This window comes from Somniosus microcephalus, unplaced genomic scaffold (genome assembly GCF_052327205.1).
Source record: "Somniosus microcephalus isolate GS21.2 unplaced genomic scaffold, FLI_Smic_1.0 unresolved_chr2, whole genome shotgun sequence".
Taxonomy (NCBI): Eukaryota; Metazoa; Chordata; class Chondrichthyes; order Squaliformes; family Somniosidae; genus Somniosus; species Somniosus microcephalus.
This window is the reverse complement of record NW_028225180.1, coordinates 69,313,689-69,331,755: the sequence shown is the minus strand read 5'-3', so window position 1 is coordinate 69,331,755 and position 18,067 is coordinate 69,313,689. Positions and strand designations below refer to the sequence as shown.

Genomic DNA, 18,067 nt, shown 5'->3' with positions numbered 1-18,067 from the left:
CAGTACCTTTGACAGGGAGCTGTTGGCGTTGTTTTTGGCCATTCGCCATTTTCATTTTCTGCTCGAAGGGCGCCACTTCATTGCGTTTGTCGACCACAAACCGCTGACATTCGCGATGGCCAAGACTGCCGAACCGTGGTCGGCTCGACAGCAGCGACAGCTTACATTTATTTCTGAATTTACCACCGACATCCGGCACGTGGCCGGCAAGGACAACGTGGTAACGGATTGCCTTTCCCACGCCACCGTCCAAGCCGTGCAGTTGGGGATCGATTATGCGAGAATGGCGGCCGACCAAGCTGCTGACCCGGACACTCAAGCCTTTCGTTCTGACTCTGCCAGCCTTCAACCGAAGGATGTGCCGTTCCATTCGGCGGGCACCACTTTACTCTGTGACGTCTCCTTGGGAGACCCCCCCGTCCGATTCTTCCATCCACCTGGCGTCGGAAAGTTTTCGACACCATACACGGACTTTTGCATCCTGGTGTGAGGGCATCACAGAAGTTGCTAGCATCCAAATTCGTCTGGAAAGGGATGCGCAAGGACATCCACGACTGGGCGAACACATGTGTGGTTTGTCAACGAGCAAAAGTACAACGACACGTCAGGGCCCCCTTGGCCACCTTCGAGGTACCGGAACGTCGGTTCGACCCCGTCCACGTCGACCTTGTGGGGCCACTCCCGCCATCGCGGGGTTTCACACACCTTCTGACGATGGTAGAGCGCACCACGAGATGGTCAGAGGTGGTTCCCCTGACGTCTACCACCTCTGCAGATGTCGCTCGAGCCTTTATCTCGTCATGGGTAGCACGCTTTGAGGTTCCGATGGATATTTCGTCCAAGCGCGGTCCACAATTCTCATCTGAGCTTTGGAACGCGGTGGCCTCAGCCTTAGGCACCAAACTCCATCGCACCACGGCCTACCACCCGCAGGCGAATGGGCGGTGTGAGCGTTTTCATCGTTCATTGAAGGTGTCGCTCAAGGCCAGCCTCCCGGACGCGGCATGGGTCGATAAACTGCCTTGGGTTATGCTGGGGTTGCGCACGGCGCCAAAGGAGGACCTGCAGGCTTCAGCCGCGGAAATGGTTTACGGCCAGCCGCTCCGGGTACCAGGCAAATTCCTGCCGTCCCCTACACAGCCGTGGTCCGCAGCCACTCAGCGGGAAGCCCACCGGGAAGCGGCCCAGTGCTCCTGGCCAGTTCCGACGTCGCAACACGGTTTTCCTGCCTCCCACATTCCAGTGGAGTTGATGAAGGCTAAATTCGTGTTCGTACGTCAAGACGCCCATCGCAGCCCGCTCCAGCCTCCGTATACGGGTCCTTTCCGGGTTTTACAGACAGGGGCTAAGACTTTTTTGGTCGACCTCGGGGGCAGGCCGGACCACATCTCCGTCGATCGCCTCAAGCCTGCACACTTGGACCTTGAACAGCCAGTCGAGCCCGCTCAGCCACCGCGTAGGGGTCAACCGCCGGCTGCTGCCGCACCTGACCAGGCCACTATCCCCTCCAGCTCACCAGCTGCTCAGCGTTTTCCTCTCCGGGAATTTAGGAGTCGTTCAAACAGGCTTGTCCGACCTCCTCTGCAATTGATTTTCCTTATTAAAGACAATTCTGGGGGGGCGTATGTGGCAAAGCCACCAAGAGACTCTTGCAGTAATGTATATAATTGCCATTAACAGGGGCTTGTTACCTTTATGACATCAGCGCCGACCTGTATGGCTGCTGTTTTACGAGCTCCTCCCTAACTGGTATTTTAATGCTTTATTTAATTTATTTATTTGTATTTAATATTGTATTTTAATATATCGTACTGTTAGTTTTTAGTATTCTACTGTTTAGTATTTAGCACTCTAGTTTTAGTATTAGTAATTTAGTTGTTTTTTTTATTATTCTACTGTTTAACCGACCTGTATGGTTTATGAGGGTAGCTGCTGTTTTACGAGCTTGTCCACAACTTTCCACTTTATTTATTATTTTGTTATTATTAAACAATTTTGTAAGTACTGTTTCTTCACTTATCCGCTACGACCGTCAATCACTTCTGGACATAAGATCGTCCGGAGATATAGGACCTACCCCCGATTTTTCGAACTGGGATTCTGCTGCTACTACCATCTACCCTCCCACCTGCTTACCTGACTTCATTCCTGTGATCAGGAAGCGACGACGGCGCAAGCGGGGCAGACGAGCAGGTGCATTAGTGAAGCTGAGGCGACGTGAACACCACCCCCCTCTTCCGAGTATTCTCCTGGCGAATGTGCAGTCACTGGGCAATAAGCTGGACGAACTCAGAGGGAGGCTCACCTTCCAGCGAGACATTAAGAACTGCAATGTCTTGATTTTTACTGAGACTTGGCTTGATCCATCGACACCAGCTTCGGCCATTCAACCAGAGAGATTCAACATTCACCGGCTAGACCGAACAAAAGGACTCGGGGAAGAATAGAGGGGGTGGAGTATGCTTTATGATCAACAATTCTTGGTGTTCCGACGTGGAACTACTTACATCTTCTTGTTCACCCGATCTTGAACACCTGATGATCAAAGGCCGACCCTTCTACCTCCCGAGAGAGTTCTCATCCGTGATCATTACAGCGGTGTATATTCCACCACAGGCCAATGCAAATAGGGTACTAAACGAGCTGTATGGGATCATTAGCAGGCTTGAAACTTCCCATCCAGAGGCTGCATTCATTGTGGCTGGCGATTTCAACAAAGCCAATCTGAAGAAAGTACTGCCTAAATACCATTAGCATATCACCTGCCCAACGCGAGCCAAGAACACACTAGATCACATTTACACTCCATTCCGGGATGGATACAAGGCCCTCCCCCGCCCTCCCTTCGGCAAATCAGATCACGACTCCATCCTGCTGCTACCCACCTATAGGCAGAAACTGAAACAGGAAAAGCCTGTGATGAGATCTCTACAACGCTGGTCGGATCAACCAGACGCTATGTTACAAGACTGTTTTGATTCCACTGACTGGGATATGTTCCGGAATGCCTCGGACAATGACATCAACACATATACAGATTCAGTCATTAGTTTCATAAACAAGTGCATAGACGACGTTGTTCTGAGGATTGTTGTACGAACATTTCCCAACCAGAAACCATGGGTAAATGGCAATATCCGTGCTATGCTAAAAGCACGGGCCATCGCATTCAACTCTGGGGACATGGATGAGTACAAGAAATCAAGGTACGACCTCAGAAAAACCATCAAAAATACAAAAAGACAATACACAGACAAAGTGGAGTCACACGATCATAGCTCAGATTCGCGAAGGATGTGGAGTGAACTACAATCTATTACGGACTACAAAGGGAAACCCAACTGTGTCATGCCCAGCAATGCCTCTCTCCCGGATGAGCTTAACACTTTTTACGCCCGGTTTGAGGCCAACAACAACTGGCCTGTTACAAGGGCGCCCGCGGCTCAGGACGACCGGGTCTTCTCAATCTCCGTGGCTGACGTGAGCAAGACCTTTAAGAGAGTGAACACCCACAAAGCACCCGGTCCAGATGGAATCCCTGGGCGTGTCCTGAGAGCATGCGCTGACCAGCTGGCAGTCGTGTTTACGGATATATTCAACCGTTCACTGTACCAGTCTGTAGTCCCCACCCGCTTCAAGATGACATCGGTTATTCCAGTCCCCAAAAAAACAAAAGTAACCTGTTTAAACGACTACCGCCCCATAGCACTCACTTCTGTCATCATGAAGTGCTTTGAAAGGCTGGTCAAAACCCACATCAACTCGTTACTACCTGACACACTGGACCCACTCCAATTTGCCTACCGCCCAAACAGATCTAGGGATGATGCCATTGCCACTGTACTGCACACTGCCTTATCACACCTGGATAAGAGGAACACCTATGTGAGAATGTTGTTCATTGATTATAGTTCAGCATTCAATACCATTATCCCCTCCAAGCTTGTCAACAAGCTCAGTGAGCTAGGACTTAACACCTCCCTATGCAACTGGATCCTGGACTTCCTGACGGGAAGACCCCAGGTGGTGAAAATAGGCAGAAACACCTCCTCCACACTGATCCTGAACACGGGAGCTCCCCAGGGTTGTGTGCTCAGCCCCCTTCTGTACTCCCTGTTTACTCACGATTGCGTGGCCACGCACAACTTCAACTCCATCATCAAGTTTGCTGATGACACGACCGTTGTAGGCCTGATCACAGATGGCGACGAGACAGGCTACAGGGAGGAGGTAAGAGCCCTAGGAGAATAGTGCAAGTACAACAACCTCTCCCTCAACATCAGCAAAACAAAGGAGATGATCGTGGATTACAGGAAGCAGCAGGGGGAGGGACACACCCCAATCTACATCGAAGGGGCTGAGGTGGAGAGGGTCAGCAGCTTCAAATTCCTGGGTGTATTCATTACGGAGGACTTAACGTGGTCCCATCACATCGACGTCGTAACCAAGAAGGCATGCCAACGCCTGTTCTTCCTCAGGAGACTGAAGAAATTTGGAATGGCCCCCCAGATTCTCACCAACTTCTACCGGTGCACCATCGAGAGTATCCTGTCCGGCTGCATCACTACCTGGTATGGCAACAGCACCGCCACAGACCGCAAGGCTCTACAGATGGTAGTGAAAGCTGCACAACACACTGTAGGAATTAAACTACCTGCTGTGTAGGATATCTACCCCGAGGTGTGCCGGGGGAAGGCCCTGAGAATCATTAAAGACTCGAGTCACCCCAGCCACAACCTCTTCGCCCTGCTCCCGTCCGGTAAGAGATACCGAAGCATACGGTCTCGTACCAACAGGTTTCGAAACAGCTTCTACCCCCAGGCCATAAGACTCATGAACGATTAATTTATTATTATTTATCGCTGTTGTTTTATTTATTATTACTGTCTTTCTATTAGTATTTTTATCATTGTTATGCCATATTTATTCCAATGTTGGGAGGACTCGTAAAAATCAACATTTCATTGTGCAGTAAACACGTCTGCTGCATATATGACAAATAAAATTGAATTGAATTGAATTTAAGTGTTTGCTCTGTATAAACAGCGCGGGTTCGGTAAAATGGCGTTCCAGCGCGATGACGTCATCACGCAGGTCACGTGACGTTCCCAACGGCGGGAAACGTGATGACGTCAGAGGGGAGAGGCATTACCCCTCAGTCCTTGTGGAACCAGTTGGTGTACAGACCTGTATAGAGTTTCTCCGGCGTTTTTGTTTGTAACTTTTACTAGTGCATTAAACCACGTTTGGTTAACTGCTAGTTTCAGTCTCAGTACTTTCGTCAGGAGTTCAAGCACTCCTACAACGGTAGAGGATTTTTGGGTTCTGTTTTATGTTATCCACCGTTCTACTTTCATATTCTCCCTTTACCAATCTTACTTTCATCTTCACCTCCCCTCTCAAGTTATTGCATTTGGTCTGGTTCTCCCTTGAAGAATTCACCTGACATGCGCCATACAACCTCTTTTTTGGTTTCGTCATCTTCTCTACCTCCCTTGCCATCCAAGAAGCCCTTGCTTTGGTTTCTTTACGCTTCCCTCTTCTTGGAATGTACCTAGCCTGTACTTGGAACATCTCCTCCTTAAACATCACCCATTGTTCCGTTACAGGTTTTCCTGTCAGTCTTTGATTCCATTTTACTCTAGCTAGATCCTTTCACATCCCATTGAAGGTAGCCCTATTGCAGTTTATAAGTTCCACCCCAGACTGTTCCTTGCTCCTCTCCATTGCTAATCTAAAACATATGATACGATGATCACTCGTACCCAATTGCTCTCCCACAGACACTTGGTCGACCTGGCCCACCTCATTCCCCAGCAACAGATCCAGCAATGCCTCCTCCCTAGTTGGGCCAAAAACATACTGGTCAAGGAATTTCTGATGAAAATATTTCAGAAATTCCTTCCACTCCTTTCCGTTTACCCTAGCATTATCCCAATCGATATTTGGGTAATTAAAGTCCCCCAATATCACCACTCTATAGCTCTTGCATATTTCTGCGATGTTCTGCAGATAATCTCCTCTACCTCTCTCTCACTATTTGGAGGCCTATGTAAAACCCCCAATAGCGTGATCATACCCTTTTTACTCAACTTTAACCAAATGGATTCTGTCCTTGAACCCTCAAGAACATCCTCCCTTTCCAACACTACAATGTCTTCCTTAATCAGCACTGCCACCCTTTTTTCCTTCCCTATCTTTTATGTACCCTTGAATAGTAAGTGCCCAGTCCTCACCGTTTTTATGCCACGTTTCCATTATTGACAGAACATCATATTGCCGGATGGCTAATTGTGCTTGTAGCTCACCAACCTTATTCATCACACTTTGTGCGGTTATGTTCATGCATTCTAAACACATTTTTGTATTTTTTGTAGTCTTTCTTGGTCTGCTCATATCTAATATGGTTTTACTGCCGCCTCCAGTACTACTTTCTTCACTAGTACTATGCAACACACTCACTCCTTCATGCACATTATTCCTCTTTTCTACTCCCTTATGCTGGTGCCCATGAAATTTAATCCGTCCAGCTTGTACAGGTCCCATCTTCCCCAGAAACGCTCCCAATGCCTCAGGAATCTAAAGCCCTCCCTCCTGCACCATCTTTCCAGCCACGCATTCATCTGTTCTACCCTCCTATTCCTGTACTCACTAGCCTGTGACACCAGGAGTAATCCAGAGATTACTACCTTTGAGGTCCCGCGTTTAATCTCTCTCCTAGTTCCCTAAACTCTGCCTGCAGGACATCATCCCTCTTTCTGCCTATGTTGTTGGTACCGATATGGACAACGACCTCTGGCTGTTCACCTTCCTCGCTCAGAGTGTCCTGCAGCCGCTCACGGACATCCTTGATCCCGGCACCAGGGACGCAACATACCATCCTGGAGTCACTTCTACGGCCGCAGAAACGCCTGTCTGCTCCCCTAACTATCAAATCCCCTACCACTATTGCTCTGCCGCTCTTTTTCCTCCCTCCCACCCCGAGCAGCTGAACCACCTGTGGTGCCGTCGACCTGAATCTGGATGCTCGCCGCAGAGGAACCATCGCACTCACCCGTACGCAGAACAGAATACTGGTTGGAGAGAGATGCACTCTGGCGACTCCTTCATTACCTGCTTGGTTCTCCTCTTCTGTCTGGCGGTCACCCATTCCCTCTCTGCCTGCACACTCTTAAGCTGTGGGGTGACAACCTCCAGAAATGTGCCATCCACATAACTCTGAGCCTCGCGGATGCACCGCAGTGACTCCAGCTGCTGCTCAATCTCTGAAACACGGATCTTGATCTGGCGTAGCTGGTGACCCTTCCTGCACACGTGGTCATCCAGGCTGCGTGAAGTGTCCAGGACATCCCACATGGCACAGGATGAGCACTCCACAGGACCTAGCTGCCCTGCTATTTTTCTATTTAATAGACTAGGAATGGAATGGAATTAAGAAAGATGATTAAGGGTATCAGGAATTTTAGATGAGGAAAGCTCGAGGAAATGGGATTAGTTTCATTTACTGAAACGACATCAGGGTCTTGTAATTGAAGTTGTCTGATTTTTAATGGAATTAACAACACTGCTGCAGGAACAGGCTCACTGAGAAGAGAATCAGGTACTAACAGAAAGTTCCAATTAGGAGGTAAGGATTAAGATGGAATTGAGTTTCAATTATTTCACTGAAAGGTTAATAGAATAGGGGATCAAGTTACCAGGGACGGGCATTTGGGGCAATGTAAATGGGACCGAGAGACAATTAGATGAGTTTGTGCAGACACTGAACAGATGGGCAGGTGAGATCTTCACTGTTGAGTCCAACACCGTCCTCAGTGTGCCAGTGCAGCCTTCGGTCGCCTGAGGAAGAGAGTGTTTGAAGACCAGGACCTTAAACACGGCACACGGCACTAAGCTGATGGTCTACAGAGCAGCAGTGATACCCACCCTGCTGTATGCCTCAGAGACATGGACCATGTACAGCAGGCACCTCAAAGCACTGGGCAGGTACCACCAACGCTGCCTCCGCAAAATTCTGCAAATCCATTGGCAGGATAGGTGCACCAACGTCAGTGTTCTCGCTCAGGCCAACATCCCCAGCATCGAAGCTTTGACCACGCTCGATCAGCTCCGGTGGACAGGCCACATCGTCCGCATGCCCGATACGAGACTGCCAAAACAAGCGCTCTAGTCGGAGCTCCTACATGGAAAGAGAGCCCCAGGTGGGCAGAGGAAACGCTTCAAGGACACTCTCAAAGCCTCCTTGAAAAAGTGCAACATCCTCACTGACACCTGGGAATCCCTGGCCCAAGACCGCACAAAGTGGAGGAGAAGCATCCGGGAAGGCGCCGAACACCTCGGGTCTGTTCGCTGGGAGCAAGCGCAAGCCAAGTGCAAGTCAATCCAAGCACCTCACCCACCCGCCCCTTCAACCATCGTCTGCCCCACCTGTGACATAGACTGTAGGTCCCGCATTGGACTCGGATCAGTCACCCGAGAACTGATTTTTAACGTGGAAGCAAGTCAGCCTCCGTTCCGATGGACTGCCTAAGAAGAGTAATACAGAGACAGAATTGTTTGGGTCAAGTGGATTTATTCTGCTTCTCAGAATCTTCCTGCTGTAATTTTGTTTCAGAAAATACTAACAATGTTTGAGTAGTGTTGCACATAGACTGCATGGCCTAGATTTTGATTAGGCCTGAAAACGGGAGTGCAGTGACGGAGGGTGCACTGTACATGCCTCTTAGCGTTGACTCAGGCAGCAGGTATTATTTGTTCTGATTGTAATGAGCCAGTGGTGCAGTTAGCGTTACCCGTACTATTCACTGGCTATGCACCTGTGCTTTCCTTTGTCCAGGAGTGGGTGCTAGATATCGGGCATCCCTGACGCAACTTAAAAGGTAACCAACACCAACACCTTGTAAACGTGCTCTCTGCATACAGACAATAGGGAGACAATTGTGAATTGGTCAAATGGCTGCTAGAGCTACAGATAGTAACAAGCAATTAGGAAAGCAAATTATATGTTCGTCTTTATTACCAAGAGGTTTTGAGTATAAGAGTAAAGACGTCTTGCTGCAACTATACAGGGCCCTGGTGAGACCACACCAGGAGAATTGTGTACACTTTTGGTCTCCTCAACTAACGAAGGATATACTTGCCATAGAGGGAGAGCACCGAAGGTTCACCAGACTGCTCCTGGGATGGGAGGACTTTCCTATGAGGAGAGATTAAGTAGACTAGGCCTATATTCTCTAGAGTTTAGAAGAATGAGAGATGATCTCATTGAAACGTACAAAATTCTTACAGAGCTCGACAGGGTAGATGCCGGGAGGATTTTCCCCCTGGCTGGGCAGTCTAGAACCAGGGGGCACAGTCTCAGAATAAGGGGTTGGCCATTTGCAACAAACATATATTCCTCTAGTTCATAAAAACCCAAAAAGAAAAGTGATCCAACAATGGCTAACAAAATAATTTAAAGCTGGTATTAAGTCAAAGGAGGAAGCTCAAAGTTGCCAGAAAAAGCGGTCAGCCGGAGGATTGGGATCCTTTTAGAAGCCAGCAAAGGGGGACCAAGAAATTGATAAAGAAAGAGAAAATGGAATATGAGCACAAACTAGCGAAAAATATAAACATGGATTGTAAAAGCTTCTATAGGTATGTGCAAAGGAAAAGCCTGGCGAAGGTAAATGTAGTCACAGACAGGAGAATGTATAATGGGGAATGAGGAAATGGCAGAGAAATTAAATAAATACTTTGTTTCTCTCTTCACTGAGGAAGACAAAAAACCTCCCAGAAATACGAAAAAACCAAGGGTGTGACAAGAATGAGGAACTTAAAGAAATTATTAGTAGTAAAAAAAACAGTACTAGCAAAATTAATGGGACTAAAAGTCGATAAATCCCAAGGGCCGGATGACCTACATCCTAGGGTTTTGAAAGAGGTGGCCATTGGGATAGTGGATGCATTGGTTGTCATCTTTCAAAATTCGAAAGATTCTGGAACGGTTCCTGCAGATTGCAGGAAAGCAAATGTAACCCCGCTATTTAAGAAAGGAGGGAGAGAGAAAACGGGGAACTGCAGATCTGTTAGCCTCACGTCAGTAGTTGGGAAAATGCTGGAATCTATTATAAAGGATGCAATAACTGGGCACTTAGAAACTAATAGTAAGATTGGGCACAGTCAACATGGATTTATGAAAGGGAAATCCTGTTTGTCAAACTTATTGGAGTTCTTTGAGGATGTAACTAATGGAGTAAACAAAGGGGAACCGGTAGATTTGGTGTATTTAGATTTTCAGAAGGCCTTCGATAAGGTCCCACACAAGAGGTTGGTGAACAAAATTAGGGCACATGGAATTGGGGGTAATATACTAGCATGTATTGAGAATTGTATAACAGACAGAAAACAAACAGTCTGTCTTTTTCAGGATGGCAGGCTGTGACTAGTGGGGTACCACAAGGATCGGTGCTTGGGCCCCAGCTATTCACAATCTATATCAATCAATGAGGGGATTAAATGCAACATTTCCAAATTTGCTGATGACACAAAGCTAGGTGGCAGTGTTAGTTTTGAAGAGGATGTGAAGCGGCTTCAACAGGCTCTCGACTGGCTCAATGAGTGGGCGAGAACATGGCAGATGGAATATAATGTGGAAAAATGTGAAGTTATCCACTTTGGTAGACAAAACAGAAATGCAGAATATTTCCTAAATGGTGAAAGATTGGGGACTGCAGATGCTAAAAGGAACCTAGGTGTCCTTGTACATGAGTCACTGAAAGTGAATGTGCAGGTGCAACAAGCCATTAGGAAGACAAATGGTATGCTGGCATTCATTACAAGAGGATTTGAGTACAAGAGTAAAGAAGTCTTATTCCAATTATATAGGGCCTTGGTGAGACCACACCTGGAGTACGGTGTACAATTTTGATCTCCTTATCTAAGGAAGGATATACTTGCCATAGAGGGAGTGCAACAAAGGTTCACGAGATTGATTCCTGGGATGGCAGGAATTTCATATGAGAAGAGATCGAGTAAACTAGGCCTGTATTCTCTTGAATTCAGAAGAATGAGAGGGGCTCTCATTGAAGCATACAAAGTTATTACAGGGCTTGATAGTCTGGATGCTGGGAGAATGTTTCCCTTGGCTGGGGAGTCTAGAACCAGGGGCCACAGCCTCAGGATAAAGGGTAGGCCATTCAGGACAGAGATGAGAAGACATTTCTTCAACAGAGGGTGGTGAATCTTTGGAATTCTTTACCCCAGATGGCTGTAGAGGCTCAGTCCTTGGGTATATTCAAAACAGAAGTCGATAGATTTCTGACTAGTAAGGGCATCAAGGGATATGGCGATAGGGCCGGTGAATGGAGTTAAGGCAGATGATCAGCCATGATCTCATTGAATGGCAGAGCAGGCTTGAAGGGCTGAATGGCCTACTCCTGCTCCTATTTCTTATGTTCTTATATAGGAGTGAGATGAGGAGAAATGTCTTCACTCAGGGTAGTGAAGCTTCGGAATTCTCTACCCTGGAAGACTGTTGAGAGTCAGTCGTTGAGTAAATTCACGACAGGGATTGGTAGATTTTTGGATTAAGGGAATCAAGGGATGGGGGGGGATAGTGCAGGAAAGTGGAGATGAGGTAGAAATCAGCCATGATCTTACTGAATGGCAAAACAGGCTCAAAGGACCAAATGGCCTACTCCTGTTCCCATTTCTTATGTTCTTAGATTGTACCCTTAATGCACTAGAGGCCCTGGTAGGGACAGTGGACAAGGGGAGTGACATACTCTGTCCCCTAGTGGGCAAGAAACCCTCCAGTCATCAACTCCATCAACAGTGGGAAGAGGCGGCCGAGCAAGTCATAGAAGTTTACGGCACAGAAGTAGGCCATTCGGCTCATCGTCCCTGTGCTGGTCGATAAAGAGCTATCCAGCCTAATCCCACTTTCCAGCTCTTGGTCCGTAGCCTTGCAGTTCATGGCACGTCAAGTGCACATCCAAGAGCTTTTTTAATGCAATGTGGGTTTCTGCCTCTACTACCCTTTCAGGTTCTGAGTTCCAGACCCCCAGCACCCTCTGGGTGAAAAAGTACTTAATTCCCCTCTAATCCTTCTACCAATTGCTATAAATCTCTGCCCCCTGGTTACTGAACTCTCTTCTAGTGAAACAGGTGCTTCATATCTGCAATATCTAGGCCCGTCATAATTTTATAAACCTCCCTGAATAATTTTAGCAGCGCTGGAGACTTAGCTCCCAGGACATGGCTGCAGTTCCGTAATGACCCCATTGGAGTCGTCAAGGTAAGAACACCACTTTCTTAATCTGATAACACCTTCCCCATCTCCAGTCTCACTACTCACTACACTCGTAATACTCCCCTACCTACTTCCCTACAGCCCCCTACAAACACTGCACCACACTTCACTATATATCCTTCCTCTCAAAGTCACACACCCCAAATCTAACATCTCACACGCTGCATACCAGCTTTTCTACCATGTGTGCATTTTCAAACACCTCACAAGAATGTTACGAAGACATTCCCTTCTTTCTTGCAGAAGTTCAAGTGGACTTGAGACAGGAAACTGTCACCAGATGAAGCCGCGCCTGTCTGCACACACTCCCATCGCCGAGAATATGTACTGACCATCACCGGCAGGGACAGAGCCATGTCCGTGGTGACTGGCATCACTGGAGGAAACGTTGCAGGTTTTCTCACCTTTTCCTATTTTTCGCTTCTTACTTCTATTTCACCCTGACACTGTGCACGACAAACTCCAGATGCTTTCACCAGAAACGTCTCTCTCTGTTCCAACTTTAATCTAAAATATAACAATTGGCTGTCTCTTTCAGTTCAGCTGCTGAAGAGGTTGACATCCTTCTGCCAGTAGAAGAACAGGAGTCCAGTCTTCCTGGAGATGTAACATTACTCGAGCTAACCATCGCAAGGAGCAGCTCAGATACTGGCAGCACATGTACTTGAGAGGCTAGGCTAGATAAGGGGTAATCACATGGTGAATATGCAGGAGATCGGGATGGAGGATTGGGCACGTGCTCACTGGAGGGCGAGATCACATTCTAGCTTTGCTGCAGTGGACTCAGACACTGACTTCGAGTGGCTCGCCTACTGAAGAAAGCCGATGGACATATATCAGGAAATGCTCGGTGCACTGGGCAGCCTGCCAGTGAGCTCCAACTTGTGTCAAGGCTTTGCGTAGGCATGGAGCCCACTCTGTACAATATGGGCCGAGTGATCAGTTCCATCAGCACACCAGTGGCGCCCACCATGATGGAGCTTCTGCTGGCATCTTCCATGGCATCTCACATTGCTGCTAGGAGTGCTGAGGGACAGTTGCAGGAGGATGGCCTTGGCTCCATGGGAGAGGCAACTGCTGTCCTCTCTCAGGGGGACAGCATGTCTTCTCCCCCCAGCAACCAGTGCTGCTGTTAGTGCCACACAGCAACCTGGGCCCATGTCAAGATGCTACAGTCTGCAGCCGGCCATTCTAGGCACAGAGCTGCTCGAGGTCACCCATCACAGCTATCTGAAGTGACCACAATGGTCATTCAGCAGCGTTCCAGCTCATAAGCTGTAGCCAATGGGGAAATACCTCATAGGGGCACTTGGGTAGGGAAACAAGCACGCAATACAGACACAAAGGCCACGATTTCGCCTCCAGAGGCGGGCTAAGTGCAAGCGAGCTTGGTGCCGGACCGTCCGAGAAGAATTTTCAGCTAACAGGGCTTGTTAAGCTCTGCCCTACGTGGTTCCAGGCCAAGAAAACGGAAGCAGGTCTGATGACGTCATTTGGTGACGTGTCATCAGCCGGATCCTGTAAAGGGCCCATGTCCATATTGATTTTGGCATTTGTGCTGCCAGTGTTCTACAGCATTTAGGTGCTGCAAACACTGACAACCTCTGCACAGAGGAGCACAACTGCACCCAGGCTCTCTCATAACTCCCTCCATATGCTTATGGAGGGTGTCACAGCACAGAGGGAGGTTCTCTTCTCTTCCAATGGACGGAAGACCCCTCCCCAGGACACCAATGCAGCCTGGTTGCATATTGCACAGTGGGGCACATGCAGGGATGTCGTCAGGAGGACCAGGCTGCAGTGGCAGAAACCTTTCAATGATCTCAGTATATCACAAAAAGTTACTGCAACGCACACTCAACTTCATCCTGCTGTGCCACTCATCACATCCCCATATGCAGTTGTACAGGGCCTTGGTGAGACCACATCTTGAGTATTGTGTGCAGTTTTGGTCGCCTTATCTGAGGAAGGATGTTCTTGCCATGGAAGGAGTTCAGCGAAGATTCACCAGGCTGATACCTGGGATGGTAGGAATGACATATGAGGAGAGATTGGGACAATTGGGCTTGTACTCGCTGGAGTTTAGAAGAATGAGAGGGGGTCTCATTGAAACTTATAAAATTCTGACAGGTCTGGACAGACTAGATGCAGGAAGGATGTTCCCGATGGTCAGGGAGTCCAGAACCAGGGGTCACAGTCTAAGGATAAGGGGTAGGCCATTTAGGACAGAAATGAGGAGGAATTTCTTCACCCAGAGAGTGGTGAACCTGCGGAATTCTCTACCACAGAAGGCAGTAGAGGCCAATACATTAAATATATTCAAGAAGGAGTTGGATATATTTCTAAAGGCTAAAGGGATCAAGGGGTATGGGGAGAAAGCAGGGACCGGGTACTGAATTTGGATGATCAGCCATGATCTCATTGAATGGTGGAGCAGGCTCGAGGGGCCGAATGGCCTACTCCTGCTCCTATCTTCTATGTTTCTTCCATCTGCCTACCCTACTCCTGCTAATCCTTACTCACACCAACTTAGCTTGCACCTCCACCCATCCCTCTCTATCTACATCTCACTAGCCACCCCTCACACTCACCCTCAACCTACTGCAAGCATACCAAATAAGAACACAGAAGGTTAGCCACTTGGGTGCTTTCGCCAATATTCAGGTGAAGTTTGTGTTGATGTGCTGTGAACTACTGAAATCTTTATTTTCAACACATTGCTTTCGTGGACAAAATTGTGTGCACATTTGGAATTGGCTTAGTGAATTGCAGTGAAGTGGGACATAATGGTATCCCCCACAATGCTGAGTGTGAATGGAATGGTTTGGGCATTGTAGAGACATTTAATGGTGCTGGTGTATGGTAGTGCCAGCCTGGCGCATCATGTGGTAGCCATGGTGTACAGTGTTAAGTGTAGTAAATCTGGCCATGGTGAGGCCATCCCTGGCAGCAATGTGCTCGGGTGCTAAAGCCCTGTGTCCTGTGCAGCATCGGGTTATTGCGGAGCAGGTTGATGTTGTTGTTGGTGCTGCTGGTGTTGGGGCTGATCGTGGTGGGATTCTGAGGACCAAGGTGAGATTTTTTCCAAAGGTACCGATGCTGCTGGAATAGACGGCAGCTGAAGTTGAGATGACGGAAGTGATCTGTTAATGGTGAGAGAGGTTGCTCCAAGGGAGGTGACAGTGGGTAGAGCATTTACTCCAAACACTTCTTATCTGCATAAAGCGCAAAAGTGGGTTCCAAATCAAGAAGGCTCCAGCTTCTAGTTTTGTGAAATGAACAGCTGTAAAATGGTAGGTCTTATACCACTTTGACATCTGTCACCTACTCAGCAATGGAGAGTCAGAGAACACGACATACTTACCAGACGTGATACCCGCTCTCCGGGAACCTCGGTAAAAACCTGGTCAAATGGTAAGTACATGGGAAAATGATGCTTAACTACCTTTTAACAAGCTTTTAAGTATTTAAATTGGCCGACCCGCTGCTTGGTGTCGGGTCTGCTCGGGGATGACTGATCCGACACTCGGGAAACTGACAAGGAGGCGGGTTTACAGCGGGATACCGACCCGCTGTCAATCTTTGTGCCTTTGACCGCGGACCCGCCTCCAAACTCGTACTCTGAGCGCCATCAAAATTCCGGCCAAAGAGCTGGCACAAGGTTGATTCTTAATGATTTATGTTAACTATTACATTGAGATGCACTTGCATTGTTTGATGAAAGTGTTTATTGTACTGAATTTGGTGTTGGTGTTGATCTTTGTAGTGCAGCGAGTGCTGCACCCATTAGGCTGGACTGAAGGAAGGCCACAGGATGGTGGTAGTAAGCACGGTGACAAGGGTTGTGGGACATTTGGTGTATTGGGAATGGGAGTGATGATTTAGAAGAAGCGCTTTTCGATGAACTGATCTCCGAGAGCTGACTCAGCTCGGGGCAGTGATCGATGCCTCTCCTCCTTCCGCTCTTCGTGCTCCACTTGTTTCTGGAGTACTTCTCGTTGCTCCTCATGATGGCAATGATTTGCAAAATGCAGCAGATGACCACAAATCTGAATATTAGCTTAGGGAAGTAGTAGTGCTGGATTGTTTGGTCTGTGAGGTTTCTCACGACAGCATGACTGTCATGGTAGGCCGGATCTGCAGCTGTGCTTGGGTCCCTGACAGTAGCGAGCCCCGACTAGAGGGACTGGTCATTATCGACAAGCACCAGCCTGAAACTTGTGGGCCTGGCTTGAATAAAGGTTTTACAGAGGACTGGCGCGGGATGAAAGAGTCATAACTGCTCCCAGGATAATGGGAACAGTATGACGTGCTGCCTGTGGTCACTAACCAACTATGCGTTGAGGGAGTGGACTCCCCTACGATTGATCAACATGCCAGGTTGGTGATGGGGAGCAGTCAATGCAAGGTAGCAGTTGTCTATGGTACCTTGCACCCTGGGAAAGCCTGTCATGTGGACTCAGCCAAGTGCTCTCTTATCCTACTTCGCTCTCTCCATATGGAAAACATATAGGTGATCATCCTGGTAGAGCGCCTCAGTGACCTCCCTGATACAGCAATGAACAGCTAACCCTGATAGATCACTGGTGTCAACTGCTGCAGCCTGAAAGGTGCCCATGGTTTTGAAGTTAAGGGCAACAGTGACTTTGATGGCCGCAGGCAGTGCTGTGCTTGCTGGACTTGCGTCTGCAGCAGGTGACATAGCTCGATGACAGCCCCCTTGGTGAAGTGAAGGCGCCTCAGTGACGGTACATAGAGTTACCATTGAATCTATAGCACTGAAACAAGCAATTAAGCCGAATAGGTCTGTGCCGGTGTTTATGCTCCACATGAACCTCATCCCACCGCACCATCTCACCCTATCATTCTATTCCTTTTCCCTCAAGTACATTTCCAGGTTCCCTTTAATGTAGGAGAGATGCTCCCTGAATACCCGCTGTGGGCACGGCCTTCTGCGGAGAGCCTCTCCTGTGTCAGCTGTTCTTGTTCTCTGCTGTGTTCCTCGCTGCTCCTGCTGTATTCCTCACTGCTCCTTCTCCTCCTACAGTCCCGAAGGCAGTCCTGAGACAGCACCCACGATTACAGCCAAACTATCTATGAGACAGCCGACATCAGTGCAAGATCAGCAGCATCTTACTCTGTTTAGACAAAGCAAACTTTCCAGAATGATACAACACAGCAAGAAACACCCAGAAGCTAAGCAGCTGCCTGAAATGACAAGTCAGTTACTAAACTGTAAATTCCCCATGATCCCTTTCAATAGCGCTGGTCAGGGCTCCTTCTTGCCGGTTTGTGCCAGGTGTTGCTGGGCGGATTCAGCACGTGGGGCGAGATGGTGCGGCATACCAAAAGCGGGCAAAGATCCACAGGAAGCACTGGACCCTCATTTAAATAACATATCCACTCTTAAATTACACTGACGTGCACTCCCGACATCACAGTGAAGCCCGATCCGCACTTCAGGCTGGAAATGTGCGTACACTTCCTGTCCACCATATTGGCCGCAGGAGTCCGACAGCAGCTGAAAAACGGGCGGTGTGCGACTGAATATCTAAGCCTATGGCTAAGCGCTACACTCACTGGTACATCATCCATTGAGTCATCCAGGGAAGCCCCAATCAATTCATTTTCTCTGCTGATTAATCGCTATATTAGACTGAATGACCACTGGGAGTTTGATGTTTTATCCCGGTCAGTGACGTGCACTGGCAGCAAAGGCCAGTCACATGAACAGCTGGATAAATTACTGGAGTAATGACAACATCTGCAAATTTA

General features: G+C 48.2%; 1 protein-coding gene across 8 annotated transcripts in view; it reads right to left on the bottom strand.

The window, feature by feature from the left end:
• Positions 1-18,067, bottom strand: part of LOC147092789 (NACHT, LRR and PYD domains-containing protein 3-like) — a 100,340-nt gene that overhangs the window by 34,235 nt on the left and 48,038 nt on the right. The window lies entirely within an intron of this gene.